Source organism: Gadus morhua, chromosome 16 (genome assembly GCF_902167405.1).
Source record: "Gadus morhua chromosome 16, gadMor3.0, whole genome shotgun sequence".
In the NCBI taxonomy this organism is placed as follows: Eukaryota; Metazoa; Chordata; class Actinopteri; order Gadiformes; family Gadidae; genus Gadus; species Gadus morhua.
The window spans coordinates 34105687-34125992 of NC_044063.1; the positions used below are offsets into that span (position 1 = coordinate 34105687).

At 43.8% G+C, this 20306-nt stretch overlaps 1 long non-coding RNA gene across 1 annotated transcript; it reads right to left on the minus strand.

Annotated features, from left to right (window-relative positions):
- Positions 1–19046: 19046 nt before the first annotated feature.
- Positions 19047–20083, minus strand: LOC115560750 (uncharacterized). The gene is made up of 2 exons (XR_003979839.1): positions 19910–20083; positions 19047–19219 (listed from the first exon to the last, which is right to left on the minus strand). It is a non-coding gene; the product is annotated as an uncharacterized LOC115560750 (long non-coding RNA).
- Between the last annotated feature and the right edge of the window lie 223 nt (positions 20084–20306).

Below are 20306 nucleotides of genomic sequence, written 5' to 3' on the forward strand. Positions count from 1 at the left end.
GGAGGAGAGCGAGGCCACCCCCCCTCCCATTAACCCGGGGTTTGCTAATAAAAGAAAAACCTGGTGGGACAGCTTCATTTAGATGGGAGAAGTCAATTGGTTGTTGCCAGGTCTCAGTGAGGCAGAGAATGTCTAGGCTCTGGTCAACAATAAAGTCATTTATCAAAAGGGGCTTATTACTGAGGGATCTGGTGTTCAGCAGACAGAGTTTCAGACAGGTGAGTGGAGTGTAGCAGGTTGCTTTGAGCAGAGGGGACAGGACACTGTGATTGACGGGACTGACCGTACGGGCTGTGCGAGGAAGGGGGCGGGGCCCAGTGGACCAGAACGTTCAAAAATGACGTTCCGGTGAGCAGCAGCAGCAACAGCGTTCAAAAGGCAACAGCGTCCACCAACTGTACGACCTCACGTAAAAACACGTAGAAATAAAGAAAACTGGCGCACTGACAATAGCGAAAAGTGACTATATATAACTAGTAGACTTAGCTAAACTACTAAAGACCAAAAAAAACGGCAAAATGTTCAATGCAATCGTGAGAAATATCGGAAATACTGAATAAAAACAAGCCATACAGAGCGGCGTTAGACTCGCCAGCGTCCCCGTTACTAGGCAACAATAGCTAATACGATAATATAATAGCTATATACGGCTAGCTATTTATATGTACACAATGGTGGTGTGTTTGTCCCATGTTACAGGTACGTTTATTTTGTGCAATATTGTTTTGCGTTATTTGCTCTTTGTTTTAGTTAACTGTGTTTTGCGCATAATTGCTATGTTTTACTGCCACTAGATAGCAGGATAGGATCCTTTTATATTTCAAAAAAGGATCACGTTATGAAAGGTAATTTGTAAATTGCTCAGAAGCCGTCAAGCTTACGCTGTGTTTGAGCGGGAACAGACTACGGCTAGCTATTTATATGTGAACACTGGTTGTGTGTTTGTCTCATGTTACAGCCAGAAAACCAGTCCAGTGCTCCACCCAACCTGTCTCCGTGAAGTTCATTCAAAAAGCAGCAGAGCATTGTACCCAAGGTCACATGAGCACTATCACACCAGGCTATAAAATCGTTCAGAACAGGACAATACTCATATTCTTTTCCATTTAAAAGACTGACAACAACTGAGTTATCTGTGCATTTTAAAATATGTCTGTTTGTGTGCTGGCTGCGACAGTATAGGATGTATAATAGAGGGGACAGGACACAATCCTGCGCTGACCCTGTGGAGGATAGTATCTCTTCTGAGAGTACCCCATTTACCCTCACTCTCTTGAGTTCTGTCCGTTAAAAAATGCTAAATCCAACCCACTAAACTGAAATATAAAATAAAAATGTCTTTAACAGTTTAGCAACTAAAATGTGTTGTTGAACAGTGTTAAAAGCTGAAGAAAAATCAACAAATACAATTTTGGCATGTGTGTTGCTACCTTCAAGGTGCTTAAGTATCAGATTAAGCGGAGTTGCTGTAGCCAGCGTTTTGCCTGAACGCGTTCATTGGACGATAGTTCATGAACTTGTTGATATTTTGGGCGAACGTGAACTGAACGTACTGTATTACTGCCTGATGAATGTTACTGTGAACGCGTTCATTCTGGTGTATGTGAACTGCACGCTCACTCAGTTTAACTTTGTTCAATACGGTGCCAGACTAGAAAACCCGGCTAAAACACACCGTAAGCAAGCCTTTAATGATTCCGGTATTTTCAACATTGAGCCCCCTTTTTGGCTATGAAATAGAGTGGTTGGCAACGAATGTTGACTATTGGTCCTGTCTCGGGTATTTGGCTCATTTAGAAATGCCCCTGCCTGCTTCAGAATGATGAGTATGCACAAACCTTTCCTTAAAACAACCCTGAACGTTTGTTATCAGAAATGTGCTCACCGAGTGGTTAGTTGTGTTCGTTGATGTTTTAAATCAAGTATCGTAGTTAAATACTATTTCTGTTGTGTTTTATTCCACATTTATTGCATATTGTAAATCCCATTGATTTCTGTTGGAAGACTCATTGCTTGTTGGCCGGAAATGGAAAGGGGGGCTGTTTACTTTCGGTTGTAGCCTTTTCACTCGGCTCTCCGTCTCAACAGTAGGGCTAGAACCGAGCGAAACCATTTCCGGCCAACGAGCAACGAGTCTTCCAACAGAAATCAATTGGATTTACAAAATTCGATAAATGTGCAATAAAACACGATAGAAACTGTATTTCGCTACGATACTTGATTCAACCACTATTTTTCTTCCCAGACAAACCAGAAAGGGGGCTCGATTTTTTAAATACTGGAATTGTCCTTAAATATGTAAAAATATGAAAAACATCCTATCTGCCTGGTAACACCAACCACCAGTGTCGCACTGCCGCATGTGTCTTCAAAAAAATAAACAGCATGGCTACGACAGCAGCATGTAGGTGACAAAGCAGCAAGGAGGCGTCATACTCGTACGATCATTTAAACGAGTTGTATGACAAGGTCGGTGAGGATGGGAACAATCTTACATTTCTGTGCAAACTTTGCCTGCCGGCTTTCAAAAAGAAAATCCGCCCTTCAGTCGCATCCACAGCAAACCTGAAACGGCAGAATGAACCAAAGCACCCGGCTAGCCTTTCAAGGTATGTGAGATATGTATAAAAAATCAAAAGACAGTTAAGACAGATCCTCGACCTCGACCCAAATCCCATTAACTGCGTACAGTAGTGCCTGCGTTTTCATCTCCCAACCTGAAGATGTAGTATATTGTCAGAGAACTGCAGCCTTTGAGTAAAGTGGAAAGCCCAGCTTTCATAAACTTAATTAAGGGGTTGCAGCCATCCAAAAAGGTAGCCTGGGTATACCCATGCTGCCTTGCGCGCAATTTCATTTTGCGCTGCTGGGCAGCCTGGATTCCATGGATCCGATTTTTTCGCCTGAGATAGGGGACCAATCACAGAACGGGGAGGGACGGCAAGACCATGACGACGTCTATGCAACACAGCGAATCTTGTCGTTTACAGATCCAAAATAGCAGCAGACGCGTTACCTTTCGATGCAGCCTTAGATAGTGTTCTAAGTAGTTTAGAACGCATGTTTATTTTTAAATAAAGAGCAACTTTCGGTGTTAAACTCTTATTACCAAGAAGGATGTCTTTGCCCTGCTACAAACAGGCTTTGATTCGCTATGAGCTACGTACAGACTCATATGATAGACATTCGTAGTGCCCAATAAACGGCTCCGGGCAATCGTAAACCACGCCTCAAATACGAGAAAATTAATGTCTGGCGTTAACCAGGCTACCAAAAAGGTGCCATAGACAAAAAAACTACAGACACTGTTAATCAAGAAATTTAAAAGAAACATGTGAACTTAAGACTGAACTGTCTGAGATCGATGCTGTGTGCACAACAGCAGATGGCTAGTCAGCTGTGAACAAGGCATTTATGGGCATCACTGTCCAATTACTAAACAAAACTGATATTTCTAAGAGATATTCTGCAGTACTAGCATTCTGGCGGATTAAATTGGAGCACATACACATGATGTGTTGGCAAAATTATTGTCAGAAGTAAAACTTTGAAACAAAGTATTCACAACAAGGTTGTGTGTACAGTAACAATGCTGCAAATTTTGTCAAGGAATTCAACTGTTTTTGAATGGATATTGCTATTGATACTGGAGTGCCAGAGACAGTGGTCCACTTCGATGAAACTGAAAGTGAAGATGACATTGAAGTGTCAGCCTTTGCTGCCACCAGTAAGAACTCAGATGAAGATGACCAGATGGAGTCTGAGCCTCTCTCAGGTCTGGATCATCCCTATCTGCTCTATGGAACCTGGTTAAGCCAAGTACAAAGGCTTCTGAGGTTGTGGAGGAAAAGCTTGGGATTGGCTTTGTTGTCACAAACACTAACTACCAAGGCAGAAATGAACGTGAAAATGAAAATGATGCCACTCCCCTACATGACAAGCTTATTGTGCACACTTTGAGTGATGAGTTTGGCTTTCGCAGACTCTCTCCACAGGAAGTCGAATTCATGCACAAGTGTGGATGTGATGGGGCCTTTAGCACTTGCACTAAACATCCTCCAAGCAGAGAAGAACATCTTTCTTGGCTACCTGGCTCCAACTATTGTGCAGCTACAATGTCATATGAATGACCTGTTGGATGAGAGCAGAAAGGCCACTGCAGCAGAGGGTGTCATTACATGCAGACCCCTCATAAATAGTATCTTGAAGTCTTCTGGAGGAAAGGGACCACATACTCTCAGCTATACTGGTGCCAAGATTCAAGCTAGACTGGGTCCAAGATGAGGAGAAACAAATGCAGCACAGATTGATGCTGAAAAGAGAATTTCCAACCCTCAACTCTGATGACTCAGCTGCCAGAGACTCAGGTCAAGCTCAGTTCAGTGGTAAACGTGACAAGAAAGATCCGGCAGCATCATTCTTCAGATTTAACAAATAAACTGAGGTTATTCAAAAATAGGAAGAATCTGGACACCTATAGAGTGGCAAAGTCACGCCCCTTCCGGTAGAGCCCACGGGACCTATGAGATCGAAAAATATGAATGGGCTTCAATGGAGAGAAAGTAATTATTTTCTGGTCCCAGCCTTTATATGCCCTGGATCACACATATGTTTTTTGTGTATTTAAATGAGAATTTTCATGCAAAGAAAACTAAAAGATTTCGCGAAGAAGTTGTTAGGCTAAGAAAGTTACATTTTTGTGAGGCCGCTTTGTGAACTACAGCTCTTCGCTGCTCTCGACGCAATTGATATATGTCACCACCCGCACAGACATGGCGATCTCTCTTCTCCACTCGCTCCTCTTCACCTGCTTTTTTCCAAGGGGGGGATAAAAGGATCGAAAGAGGTGAAAAGTAGAAAAAGGAAAAAAGGAGCGTGACGTCGCATACGAGACATGTAGTCTTTCTCATTGTGTTTTCTCTACAGCCTTTAACTGAACAATTGCTAAATAAACGGTCAAACTCCTGACATGAAAAATGATTATTTAAATCCACAAACAACATATGTGTAATCCGGGGCACATAAAGACTGGGACCAGAAAATAATTACTTTCTCTCCATTAAAACCCAATCATATTTTTCGATCTCATAGGTCCCATGGGCTCTACCGGAAGGGGTGTGACTTCGCCACTCTATTTGGATACCCCAACCACAGATGGGTTGGATGAATACATGCAGTTTTCAAAGCTCAGAAGGCTGTTCATAAAACACAACAATGCCCTGACCTCAAGCGCTGCAGTAGAGAGGCTCTTCAGCATCGGTGGTCTCATATTCAGGTAGGAATAAACTGATTATATTACATAATTATTATTCTTTGGTAATAAGTACAGTAAATACCCAGCCTCAAATTATAGTTCTTGGTGATATTATTCTAGTTCTGGTTTTCCAAATACTTTTTTTTTTCAAATTATTTCAGTGATTGCCTCAGTTCACAATTCCTTTAATACAGAATACTGTTACCATTTTTGCCATATTAATCATGATGTTAAAATCTCATTCAGCTGGGAGATTCCAACTTTGAGAAGCAGCTGATCTTGAATGCCAAGAAAAAGTTTTGAAGGTATATTAAAAATTGTTGTGATCGGTTTATTGGGATATAGAATTGCCAATGGAGTTGACCATATTGATGTGCAGAGGTGAGCTGCATAAAAATAACAGAGCATACCTGTGTCTTTCTTTTACAGGAGGAAAAAAACAGCAGATCCACCAGGGAAAGACCACTGTGACCAATGACAGAGGATCTTCATTCAGATAAGGGACTGGACAGATAATAACACCGTCCATGGCCCTGCACACTTTGACTTTTTTTTTATTATTATTACTTTAGTTATTTATGTGGAATGTAACCAGTGGTATTCATTCAGTTAAGGGATTTTTATTCACTGGTCAGAAAGTGGGAGCACTGTCCATGGCCTTGGACTCTGACTGACTCTTTTTAAGTTATTGTTTTGCTTTACTTATTCATTGGGCAAACAAGCCGAAAAAATTAAAAGTGACTTAATAATGTTGAAATGTTTTGCACTTTCAAGTTCAACCTTCAATTTTCTACCTAAGTTTGTGTCATTAGAATGGTTACTTTACGGTTCATGTAACTTGTTTGTTGAACCTGCCTGGTATATTTTTCCAGGATTCCAGTATTCATTTTTAATATGTACGGAAATGAAAATTATTTTTGCACCGTAAGGTCTACTGTCCTGTTTTTCTTATAATAATTCCACATTAAAATTGAACATTCAAGCAGCAAGTATTTCCTCATGTTTGAGAATATACTGTAGGGGTGAAAGCTGCAGCTGCTACTAGTGTGATCCTCTGGCGTCCGCCCGCCCCCCGCCCGTGGGTAGGCTATATCCATTACCAACCCCACTCACACTCACTGCTTAAATAAAAACACTTTTATAAGCAATAGTAGGTTGGTTGGATGAGAAAAAAAACACAACCAAATCAGCATTGGCTGTAATGTCGTTTTTTAAATCAAAAGGAACATTAAATGTAGGCTACAAGACGTGTCAACAAAAATCATGTGCACATCACGTGACCAACATATGCACGTCACCTGAATAATCAAGTCAACAGTTAACTATCACAAACCAGATCGCGTGCGTGAGGCCTAACTAGGTATTGTATTTTAAATGCAACCTTCTTTTTGTGGAGACTATGCTCAGAGCAGCTGGAACTGCACAACAGCAAGAGGAATGAGGAAAATGGGCTATTAAAACAAAATTAGTAAGAGCCCTGTGCTTGGTGGCCCGCTGCCAGCGTCTTGACATTGTGAGGTCAATTTCAACCGGAGAGCGCCAGAGTTACACTGGGATTCCACCGGACGCGTACGCGCCACGGAACGGCTGCGCCGTGGTGCGGCTGCGTCCTCTGCCCTGCATCCATTCCTACCGGGCGCGTAACGGCAGCGTAGCGCTGCCTTGCGAGCCAGCCGTATTCACACGAGATCACGCGATAATCCTAAACCTAATGTACTCACCTTCCACTCCCAAAACTATTGCAATTAAATGCCACGCTTTGTCCTTTCTGACATTTTCCTTATAAAAAGGATGATTTGGTACATAAATGACTTCATGTTGCTGAACTTCGACAATGAGTCTCTCGTCGTCCATGTTGCCTACCCTCTGAGACCCTTTGAATGATTGACTGCTGACCTGGTGCCACCGGTCATGACGTAATAATGTTGATGTGAAGTTACATGAGCTGAGTATTGTGTATTATTTTGAAAATTGGCCGGATGCTCTATGGCTTTTACTTTTCACTTCCTGCCCTGCTCGACCTGCTCTGTCGAAATTGACGCGGTTCAGCAACGGCTCGCGGCAAAAATAGAATTGGACGGAAAGATAGCACCGCGGCGCAGCACGCCGCTCCTGGGACGCTGCTGAAACGTTCCGCGGCGCGCCCGGTGGAAATTGTCTCATTGATTAGAGTGGAAGCGATCAGCAGCGGTGACCGCGGCGCAGCCGTCCCGCGGCGCGTACGCCTCCGGTGGAATTGAGCCTTTAGCCAGTTCTAGGCAGTTGCGGTACTTTGATTGGACGTGGGGAAAGCGAGGAGCAGAAGGTGGACTCTCTCCCACAACTGAGGGAATCACTGGCCATTGGTGAGCAACAACGCTCGCCAACCCGAAGTACAGAATGTTGCCATTGCCTAGGCGTCAATTTGGAGGTCAATTAGGCTCTCCTGGCTGGCCTCCTTACTGCTGGCGGCATCGTGTTGGAGTGGCTCCATCACCCAATCCGGGACGGCCAGCTGGTCCAGATCTCGGAGACGGACCTCCATATCTGCATTGACTGCCTTCAAGTGGTCCGTGTAAACCAGCTGATGGCCATCAGTCATTTCATCCAACACCTGAATGTAAGTACAGTAAGTTATTTTAATGTGTAGCCTAGGCTATTTTCTGAAAAGAATGATTAATGGTAGCCTAATAATTTATTATTAGCCTACCATGGTAAGCTGTGGAAAGTTGCTAAATTTAAGCCAGCTCAAATTTTTTCCAACAAGCTCCAGCTTTGCAAGAAGACTGCGTATGGTGGCCCTTCGATGGATAAGAATCACACCATCCCCCTGGAGCTTCAGCGACAACTCGTTTGTCTTCCCAAAGAAGTCCGAAGGATAGAAGACATCGTGGCGGCAGGACCATAGGTGGTCTTTCAAAGTCGCATCGGCCTTCTCCAGGAATTCGAGGACCGAGGGGAACAGCTCACACAGCCTTTGGAGAGCCAGCGCACCTCTGGATGAAAAAGCAGGCGCTGAAAAGACTTAATTTTCTCCACAAAGCTGCCTGAAGAGCCAGTCATTAAGAGCATGGGCTTTTATTTTATTTATGGATTTGACCGCTACATCAAGGGACTGATGGATTGAGTCAGAGATGTTTTTTGCCACCAAGTTGTGACGGTAAAGTACACAGTGCACGGTAAGCACTGTAAGACCTCTTTCTTCAGGAGCGTCGCAAATCCGTGGTATCTGCCGACCATAGCCGGCGCTCCGTTCGTGCCACAGGCAATGTTTGTCACCGGGATGTGGCACTGTCGTCGGCAGTTGTTGTCTCATCAAGCTGGATGCTGAAGGTGACGCCCACGTAAGGTGGGACACAGCTGCTGCTCAGTGTCGAGCGACATCTCCCGTATGCGCCGGGCAACAGTATCATTGCTGAGCGGGATGGCCTTGATGACTGGCGCTCCTTGACTGTGGATATAGCCCCTTTTATTTCCAGAATTACCAGAGGCTTACCTACAGTGAACGGTAGGCCAGACTTAGCAAATAATAAAGCTATATTGTAAGACGCCAACAACCCGCTTTTACTTTGATTGATGTTCCGGGCGAACACGGTGTTTGATTCTGGGACGCCTTGAATGCTGATCCCTCAGAAACTTGAAGTATGCCGGATCTTTGGATGCCTTGTTGGATGTTTTTTAAATAAATGTAACCATAGAGATCATGATGATAGTTGATGTAACGGGAGTCCGGGCGTGTACGAACCGCACTGTAGGACCACTGTTACACCAGTGTGTCTGGTTGCTAGGCGACGTCAACGTCTTTGGTAGACTATGTCTCTGCTGTTCAACAGTACAAATGGTAATTGTAAAAAGACACACCGTGTGAAGATATTTTTTCGATTTGGCAAGTAGCCGTGTAAAAAGCGGGATAATGTATTGAACGTCGCCGGTCATTATCGAAAATAAGCCCCTTCAGGGCGTTGCAAGACACCTGTCCTCCTTAATTCAAGGAGCAGGAAGAGAAGAGCTCTCTCCTGCTGGGATTTCATTAAAATCAAATAGGGTTAGAAACCCATGAATGAAAAAATGGTATTTATTTCAGGTAGCCTATTTTTGCACCAAAAATATTTGAAAACCATGAAAGTAAAAAAAATAGCCAGGTTGCCCAGCACCCCCCTAGGTTGTGCGAACGCCCCCGTTGAGAAACCATGTAGAAAATGAACTTTCCCAACATCGGCTGTGGGATCCTCAACCCCTCGCCTGGCCCTATAAGAAATTGTTGTGGGTCCAAGAGATTCTCTGTTTTGATAAGGAGCACCATTTTCATTCGTTTTTCAAAGCATTTCATCGCCAATGAGGTCAAAGCAATTGGTCTAAGATCATTTAGAACCTTAGGGTGAGTGATTTTGGCCACTGTTACAATAGTATAATTTTTCCAAATGTTGGGGACTCTGTTAGCTCAGGGAGTGCTTAAAAATGTGATAAAATATTGGACCGAGTTGTTCAGGACACAAAGTGAGCAGGCGACCCCCTATCTTATCTGGGCCGGGGCTCTTCTTAACCTTTGAGTGTCTGAAGGTTTCTACTACAGCATGCAAATCAAAGGGCGCTGGGGAGCTCTGCCTTAAGTCGTTTTTTTGCTCTAAAATGGCATCCTAAAATGTTGGTGTGTCAAACCTCAGACAAAACTTGTTTTGGTTAACCCATCCAGCACCAATTTAGAATTCCTTATTTCCTTTGTGTCTATATGGTTTTCATGCTATCCCGAGCAGAGTCTAAATTATTGTTCCCTAATTGAACCTCCAGTTTTTCTTTATAGCTCCGCTTTGCTCTTGCGATTTCAAGTTTAACTTCCTTTTTTAGATTTTCAAGCTCTGGTAGGTATTTTCCTGTATAGCAGTGCCTGTGCTGAAGGCTATAAAAGAGGCGGCACACAACATCTACATAAGGAAGTGAAGAGAGAAGACGCAAACTTAGTGCAAAAATATCTATCCATCTGTTCCAGCTTTAAGCTCCTGTACTTTTTCCTGGGCAGCTTTATGGTACGGCAGTGATAAACGTAACATAAAGCTTGCCAGGAAAAAGTACAGGGGCTTAAAGCTGGAACATTAGGAGCAAAAACCTGGAATCCTGGAAAGGAAAAGAAGTGGAGCATAAAGCAACATTAGAGAACCATAAGCAACATTAAAGGCACCATTGGAGAGTTGCACCTACCTCCACTTTTCAAATTCACAGTTAAAGAACCTTAAAATAAAAGTAAACATGGCTATTCAAGAAGCTGGAAAATCAGTTGAACAATTGAAACTTGAAAGAACTACAGCCAAAAGAGTGTTTTTCCCATCTGGTCAACAGTGTAACCCGGTCACATACAGACATGCCTGAAGAAAAACTCAGACAGTTTCAGTAAACTCAAGGCAGTAGAAGAGAACGTCATGGAGGCAAATGATGAGCTGGAAGCTGGCTTTATTGCAGATCTCGAAGCAGAGTTGGAAACTGATGAATTCATGTTAAATGAGCAGCAAAAAGCCAACCTGGAAAAAACTACAAATGAGTGCCAAGAGAAGCTGAAGGAGGTTGATCCAGGAGACTCTTTGGGTCAGTTTCGGAAGTAGTGAAATGTCTATAGCACTACAAGCAGCAGAGGCAGCATGCGAACGCGTCAGTGCTGTGCAACCGAACATTAACCAGGAAGCGTATGAATTCACACTGGACCAACTGAAAGGGTTGGCAGTGACAGCAAAGGATACGCATGGCCGGTGGAAACAGTGGGCCCCACCAGAGACTCAGAAGGAGCTACAGAGTCATGTGAGAGGGCTCGAACTGCACGTCCCCTTGGTGGTCTCCAGAAAGGCTGACTTCATACAAGCAACCATAAAGAAGGATACTGAAAGACAAGACCAGGTGGGAGCTACATCTTATTATCGCATACCAACCATCATGTTAAAGCCAACAGCCCTCCCCAAGTTTGGTGGCATCAAACGTGATTTTCACAGGTGGAAAAAGGACTGGGAAGCGCTGCAGAGTCAGGGGGAGCCAACTGGCTCAAATTAAGTGAAAAAGGTCCAGCTACTAGACAGCCTGGAGGATAAAATCACACGAGACCTTCGGCTCACGGCTTACAACACGTCTGATGACATCTTTCGTGTGCTAGAAAACCCCTACGGCAACTAAACATCCATTGCCATAGAAATAGTGGAGGAGATACAGAAGATGCCAGCTGTCAAAAGTCACCAGCCACGGAAAATCATTGACTTAATTCAAGCTGTGGGAAAAGCACTTCAAGATTTGAGCGACCTTGGAGCCACAGGTGTTATTAAAAATCCCCTTGTGACTAAGTCCATTGAAAGTAAACTCCTGGAGACACTCAAGAAGGAATGGCTTGTGTATGCAGCTGACAAAAGAAATGATGTGACATCAAGAAATCGGTTCGACTGTCTCTTGGCATTCCTCAAAGACCAGGAGAGCATATATGAACAGCTTGAGCAACTGAAGGAGGAAGAGCCAAGCAAGAGAGAAACCAAGGTGGAGCCAAGATATGCCGGAACCAAGTTAACCAAATCAAGCAACGACCAAGAAGGGTGTGTCTGCAGTGATGTTTTTTTATTTTATTTTATTGGTTTAGTTCAGGGACATTGCACACTAATTAACATTCAAAATGTAAGTGAGCCAGAGTTAGCCTGAGAGGCTAGTTTTCGTCTGTTGTCCCCTGCCAGATATTCAAAAGGCAACCTAAAATTACAGAAATAAAATGCATATAAACAAAGATTAAAAAACAACATAGTAGTAAGAATGAATTGACAGACAATGGCAAACCAACAATAAAATAAGCAGACAATAAAACACAGTGTACATTAAACATTATAGGAAAGTGCACAAAACAGTAGAATAGAGCAGGACAAATGCACCTACAATAAAAACACATTCAGCAGCATAGAACACAAACATGCAGAACAAACATATATAGCAGCATAAAGCACAAACATGCAGCACAGACATACATCAGCCTAAAGCATAAACATGCAGCACAAACATATACAGCAGCATAAAAACACAAACATGCAGCACAATTAACTTAGAACATGACCTGCACAGGACAGGAGCACACAAGAGACAAGCAAGCAGGACACAGCATTTACCAAGAAGTCGGCAGGAGAAGCAATTGCAGTCCTAGTGTGTACATAATTGGTGACCATTAAGCCATATTTTCAGCTGTCCTGAAAAGGGACGGTAAGAACTAATTTCTCTAATATGAGATGGTAGTGAGTTCCATTCCTGCGACGCTGTAACTGAGAACGCTGAGTGGCTAAAGGCACTTTTTCTTAAGGGTACTACACAGTCTCCCCGGGACGAGCCTCTGGTTGTCCGGTTTGTATTTGACCTCTGAGTGATACACTGTTGAAGTGGTGGGGGGGCTTTGTTGTGCAAAATTTTAAAAATAAGGCAAAGATTTGCATACTTTATTAGGTTTTCCCAGCTCAGAAGTTTATACTTTCTTAAAATTAGACAATGGTGGTAGGTGTTTGACTTCCGGTCCAGGACTTTCAGGGTTAGTTTATACAGTGTTTCAGGTGGTTTAAGTGCTGTCTTATTGGCTTGTGCAAAGCTGGTCAAACAGTATGTGAAATGTGACATTATCATGGCATGCATATAAATCTTTGCTGCATCAGTTGTCATTGAATTTCTAATAAAGCGAAAGTTCGATAAGTTAAACTTAACCCTGTGACCAACTTTTTTTACATGAGATTTGAATGACAGTAAATCACAAGAGGACCAGAGTTCTCTTGTGAGAGAACAGAGTTGCTCACTATCATCCGAAAAGGACTCAAGACTCACCTCTTCAGAGTCCACCTCGACACTGCATAGCCACCCTCCCCCTTCTGGCCACCACTGTACACTGTATTGTATTGTATTGTACTATAGTACTTAACTGTGTAGCAACTGCAGTAGCTGCTATCATGGCTGTAACACGGGGAATTGGTTAGCCCAGCGATTGTTGTACTTGCACTTGGTTCTATGAACATCCTTTCTGTACCGACAGCGATATATTGATGCACTTCTTATAACAAATGTAGTTATTGTAAGTCGCTTTGGATAAAAGCGTCTTCTAAATGCCCTAAATGTAAATGTAAGAGGAAGATCTATTTTTTCATTCAGTTCCGAGCACGGAAACTAGCAGAGAAGAGAGCTGCAGTACAAAGGTTGGGAGCATGCAAGAGATGTTTGGAGGTTCATGCCGATGGCTCACAGTGCAAACCTGGATTTCTGTGCAGAAACCAGGACTGCAAGGATGCAGATACTCCTGAGCACCACTTCAACCTGTGCCCCAACGCTGAGGCAAAGAAAAGCAGCGAGGGTCAGAAGAGGAGCAGGTTTGGTCCGGAAGGGGATAAAGGCAGGAGGAAGTACACAGAGGAGCAGGAGGATTCCTTCGGGACCTCTCACCTGAATTGGCAAACCAATGCCGAAATGTGGTTTCCAATACTGCATCCAGGGCTTTCAATACTGTCAAAGACCAACCAAGCCTTTTAGGGGACAGCGGACTTCAAGAGTTGCCAGTACTGATGATGTTTGTTGAGGTCACAGCAAACGCTGGGCAAAAAATTGGAACATTAATCGATTTGGCTTCTGACACCAATTACATAACCCACAAGACTGCAAGCAGGCTAAACCTCAAAAATGAAGAAGTCACACTTGTCGTCCATGGAGTTGGGGGCATGGAGGTTTGTGTAGAGACGAAACGATACCTCCTCAAGATCAGAGTGAAAACACCAAAAGGCACTCTCAGAGCCCACCAATTGGTGTGTTTTGGACTTGACAGCATTGCAGAGATACACAAACATGTGGCACCAAAGCAGCTCCAGAGATTCTTCCCAGATGTACCGCTAGATGAACTCCGGAGACCTAAAGAAATAAGTCAGCTCATTAGCCACAAAGAAGGTCAGCTAGCGCCACAGAGGATCAGAGCTGTTGGAGACCTTGTGCTGTGGGACGGCCCACTGGGGAGAACAGTGGGAGGAACGCATCCTGAACTCTTTGAAGAACTCACCGTGTCAGCCCACATGTCCCAGACACACTTCGCAAGGTCGATGAGAGCAGCGGCTGCAAGATATGAGGCCAGCATGGTCCCAGAGCGTCCGCTGGCAAAAAATCAAGGCATCATCCAGCTCTGTGAATCAAGCACTTCAGCCACCAACCAAGACTTTTTAAAGTGGTGGAGATGGGGCAGCATTGGTGCAGGATGTGAGCCAAAGTGTGAAGGCTGCCGCTGTGGGAACTGTCAGCCGGGTGGCAAAGAAATTACTCTTGCTGAAGAGCGAGAACTCCAAGTGGTGAAAGATGGTCTCACCTACGTCACAGGAGACGCCCACAGCAAAAAACCACACTGGCATACCAGATATCCATGGGTAGAGGACCCAGACTCCCTGCCGAACAATAAAAGGATTGTGGAGGCAACATTCCTCAGGACGGAAAAGCAACTGGCCAAAAAAGCTGAATGGAAAGTCGCCTATACTGCTCAAGTCCATGACATGATACATCGGAAAGCTGCAACCAAGTTATCCAGAGACACAGTGATCAGCTGGCATGGGCCAGTATGGTATGTGAGTCACCTCATTGCTCCAAACCCCCACTCTGTCACAACCCCTGTGAGACTTCTTTGGAACAGTAGTCAAAAGTTCAGAGGTGTGAGCCTGAACGACCTACTGATGAAAGGCCCCGATGTCCTCAACCAGATTCGTGCAGTGCTTCTGAGATTCAGGGTTGGAGTGCATGCTGCTCTGGGGGACATAAAAAAGATGTACAACTCAGTCTGGCTGGAAGAAAAGGAGATGCACCTGCATAGATTCCTTTGGCGTGATTCAGAGGACGAAGAGCTGGGGGAATATGCAATCACCAGGGTAAACATCGGTGACAAGCCAGCAGGATGCATCGCAAAGCTTGAAATGCGTCAAACTGCCAACCTCCCACCTTTCACTCACCTCAAAGAGGAACGGAAGGTTATTCAAGAAGACAGCTACGTTGATGACATTCTCACGTCCCACGATGACTTAAACCAGCTGTTAAACCATCACAGCGAATGTGCAACAGATTCTGAAAGCTGGAGGGTTCGAGCTCAAACCTTAGGTCTATTCTGAGTAAAGTGGGAGGAAAGAGTGCAGTGACAAGCTGGAAAAGGGTGTGGAAAAGACCATGGTCTTACCAAACCAGATGCAATCCGAGGATAATAAATTACTCAGCCTTGGATACATGATAGAAGAGGACAAACTCCATGTCATAGTGGAAATAAACTTCTCAAGGAGAGAGAAAAAGATGACACTCGGCCAAAACCTTCTGCAGGAGCAGATAAGAGCCAAAACGCCCAACCCCCCGACTCGGCGAGCACTGCTGAGCCAAGTGTCAGGGCTGTATGATCCAGTCGGCCTGGTAACTCCCGTCAAGCAGAAGGGAGCTATCCTGGTACGTAGGGCATTCCAGGAAGCAAAGGGTGGAAGTGCACCTTTGAAGGACTCGTGGGATACAGCGCTCTCAGATGCACTCACGGAGGATGCAATAAAGCTCTTTGAGGAGTACAGCCAACTTGCCAAAGTCAAGTTCTCCAGAGCACTGACTACCCCAAGCTTTAATGATGGTCCCCTGGCGAGGCCCAAGATGAAGGTCATGAGGGAGTGGCTGGAACCCTCCTAAAGATGAGGAGGAAGGCATGGGTCATTAAAGGGAGGAGGATCGCACCAAAAGTTGTTAATGGTTGCATGGTCTGCAGGAAAAGAAAAGCAAATACGTGTCAACAAATAATGGCTGACTTGCCGCCAGAAAGGACTGATCCTGCTGCGCCATTTGAGTTCACATCAGTCGACCTCTTTGGCCCTTACCAAGTTAAAGATGACGTCAAGGAAAGAGTGACACTAAAGGTCTGGGGAGTTGTCTTTTGCTGCATGGCAAGCAGAGCCATTCACACCGAGCTGGCAAACACCCTGTCAACTGAAAGCTTCCTAATGGCTTATCAAAGGTTCACAGCAATCAGAGGTCATCCAAGAAAGATGTGGTCGGACCCAGGCACCAATTTTATTGGAGCAAAACCAGTCCTGGAGGAGCTCTACTGGGTTTTGGACCTAGACAAAGCAAACCTTGAAGAGACCGCAGCAAGGAATGGATCTGAGTGGCAGTGGAAAATCCATCCAGCCGATTCTCCACACAGGAATGGTGCTGCAGAAGCTGCTGTGCGAATTGTAAAGAGGCCATTCCAGAATCTTGGGAATGAGGCTTCACTAAGCTACAGTGAGTTCCAGACAACTCTTTACATCGCAGCCAACCTAGCAAATGAGCGCCCAATTGAAGCAAGAGTACAGAGCGGAGAGGACTGCATTCAGTATGTCACACCCGACACTCTCCTACTGGGCCGGGCCTCTCAAAGTGGGGACATAGACTGAGAGCCGAAGCCAGTCGGAGGTGACCAAGTTCTGGAGGAGCTGGAGCCAACTCGCTGGTCCAAACTTATTTGTCCGAAGCAAATTGCATACTGGACAAATAAATGTTGCCATTGGAGATGTTGTTTGCCTGTGTGACCAAAATGCACTACGAGGGCAGTTCAAGAAGTCATCAGCACGACTCCAGATGACAAAGGCGTTGTAAGGGACGTCAATGTAAGAGTTTTCCCAAGCTACTGTGTCCCTGTCACAAGAGCTCCGAAAGGCAATTCAATTCCTGGAATCAGGAGGGAAAAGATCCAAGCCACCGTCCTTCACAGGGACGTCAGGCGGCTCGTTGTCCTATTAACTGCAGAGGAACAGGCAGAAAGTCAAAAGCAGCAGGGAAAGGAGAACCAAGTTTGCCTTTGAAGCTGTCGATCTTCACACCGTTTCCAGGCAAAGATTGAGTGGGAGTGTGAAGTCAAACTGAAGCAATAATTAATAAACTCACGTCGCAAGCTGGAAAGGAACCTTTCGGCAGTCCGAGTTGCCACACAAACTATAAAAGAGGCGGCACACATCTACATAAGGAAGTGAAGAGAGAAGATGCAAACTGAAGCAGTGCTTAGTGCAAAAATATCTAATCCTGAGCAAACAAATCTACAAACACCAGAGAGGCAGCCGGTAAGACACCGAGCCCATCAGAAGAGACTGTGGACAATAGGGTGCATGCACTAAGCTGTGTGACGTACTTCCTGTTTCAAATAATACAGCTCGGCCGGTTCGGGTCTGTGTGTTTATCGCGCCAGCCAGCTGACGTTGATATACTTTAGACATGAATCAAGGCCGCAAACATTTAAAAACGGTTCGTTTTTATAGGCAGGAGAAACCTATGATCACTGCTGTGTCCCTCACTGTACAGCATCAGCCAAATCCAAAGGGGTATTTAGTTTCCATGGCTTTCCAAGCCAAACTGACGTGAGGAGTCAATGGATTGTAAACAAGAGCCGGGATAAATATGTCATCACCACTCACTCTAAGGTCTGTACCAGACACTTTAGTTCTGACAAGATGATTGAGCCAATTACTCTTCAGGGTCGAAGGAGACTTACAAAAGGTGCCGTAGCGACCCTTTTTGAGTGGAACCAGTTTACAGTCGAAACCCGATCGGTTCGTCGAAACTGCCCCTCCGGAAGATGAAGTTGATCTCCTTTTCAACGATCAAGACTACTGCTCTGTCTCTGAAACGACTGCCATGGATATGTCCGCATCCGCTGTTGAAAGCGTCTCAAATGAAGTACAGGAGCTGAGAAAGGAGCTACAGGAGTTACGTCTCCAGCGAGAGTTTGGACTGCAGCGGTTTGTTGGCTCCGACGCAGACATCCGAATTTACACAAGGGAAGTCACTTTTTCACAGTCACATTTTTTGTATTAGTCTGTTATTAGCCTAGTCCCTACGTGACGGGGATATGTGTCAGTCAGGGACATTGTTGGTTAGAAAATAGCTTTACGTTATTAATTTATAGTACTGTACCAAATTATTTCTTAATAGGTCTATGTGAATGATTAATAGCACACAAGTAGTGGCATGTTGAGAGATGGTGTAATTGGAGTTGGGGATGTCCATGTCTTATCAGAATTTATATATATGAATGTGACCGCACCAATAGTACAAAAACAAACAACATTTATAATACAGATTTGTGTAAAGACTTACAGAGACGTGTTTCCAGTTCAAGTCTACAAAGTTTATTTTTAAATGGTTGAAAAAAGTAATGTTATTATTCTATGAGATGAAAATAGGAGCACTGAAGCGCCAGCGCCAGAATGTGACCATCTCCAACTCCACCAATGCTGGTCCTAGAACAAAATACTATTAATAACCAATTGTAAAAAAGTATGAATTGAGCAGGTAACACCCTAATTATCTACATGCAAGTACACGGCAAACCACCAAACCGTGCCTCCCAAAGATACGGCCCGGACAGGAACACTACTCTAAAAAGAGAGCACAGAGAACACATTAGGGCATTGGATATCCACACACATCAGGTTGTCTTACAGGAAGTTGGGGCAGTTATTGAACTGCACCCAAAGAGGAAACTAAACAAACCTGTCAGCGGAGTGCCAGGGATTAGTTACGACGCCATCCGGTAAAGCAACCGTTGCGTAGTGGCACAAGTCACAATACAGGTAAAAGGGAGGTGACTGAGGCTGAAACAGCTATATGGGAGAAATACAGGTCACCCTGCTACATATATATATATATATATTATATATACACGATAAAATCTTAATCTTAGTAGTTACTGTTGACATTATTTTGGTAACAATGTATACTTTTGATGTACACTTCTAATTGAACATTTTTATGCGATGTCTTTTGTGAATAGATTTGCCAGCTACAACCATCTGATAGCTTTTTGGTCTTTGATTGAGCCTTGTCTCTACAAAATGGTCCGTGTTTCCAGAGCCAAATCAGCTGCCCAGAAAAAAGAAGTGGTCGCACCTGCACGTGCATCAACAGTACTTTATAAGTAGTTACAGATGTAATTATACGTGATGCCATTGCATTTGTATTTGTAGTTTTTGAGCTATACTTTTTTTTAGGGATGTCCGATATTGGCTTTTTTGCCGATATGCGATATTGTCCAACTCTAAATTTTCGATTCCGATATCAGCCGATACCGATGTCGATATTTGGGTTATTTTTCCTCAAACCTAATTTAGGTAACATTACATATCTCCTGTTGTGGAATTAACACAACATGCTTAATGTTATTGTGATGCCCCACTGGATGCATTCTTGAATGCAACAAGGCTTTCCAAATGTTAACATTGTCTGTGCAAAATAAGAAAAATACTTCAACTTAATTTAAGGGAAAAGTGCCATGTTTATTTTTTTAATGGTCTCAGACAACAGTTTGGATTACACTCGCCCTGAGATAATCTTGACAATGCCCACAACAAATAGGGCAAACTTGACTTCACAAATGATAAAACATTGTACCTGAACAACTATGTGCAACATAGCAGTATGTTTCTTTAACTAAAACTCAATAATCTTAATTGAATAAATGCACAAATATGAGTCAATTACAATGTGCACTGTACTGCACAATTTTGAAAACATTTATTTGAGCTATAAATAAAAAATAAAATAAAAAATAAAATAAAAAAATCGGTTTTAAGGCAAAGAAAATCCGATACCGATATTGACAGACATTACATTTTTATGCTAATATCGGGCCGATAATACCGGTGGGCCGATAATATCGGACATCTCTACTTTTTTTCTTTTCCTCTCAGAGACAGCTGCTCCAGCCCATAGATTAACTCTTTCTTTTTTCATCCCTTGGCTGATGAATCACAAAGCTTGATCTAAGAGAAAAAGGTAAATCATTAGAAATATAACCTCAGCATCATGGGTGTAAAAAACAACTTGCTTCTTATGAAGGTAAGTAGGGAGAACGGGGTAATGTGAGACATTGGGTAATGTGAGACACCCCCTGTATCTCGGCAATGGTACACATTTGTGGTCATGTGACCATTATGTTTTCAAGCCCCTTCCATTTCCCCTTGGCCATGAAGGAGAGAACCTCCTGGGGCTGTGGTAAGCATGTTTTTTTCCACAAAAATATATTTTTTGCATGTAAAAGTAAATTTTCTTGCCGTCAACTTAATCA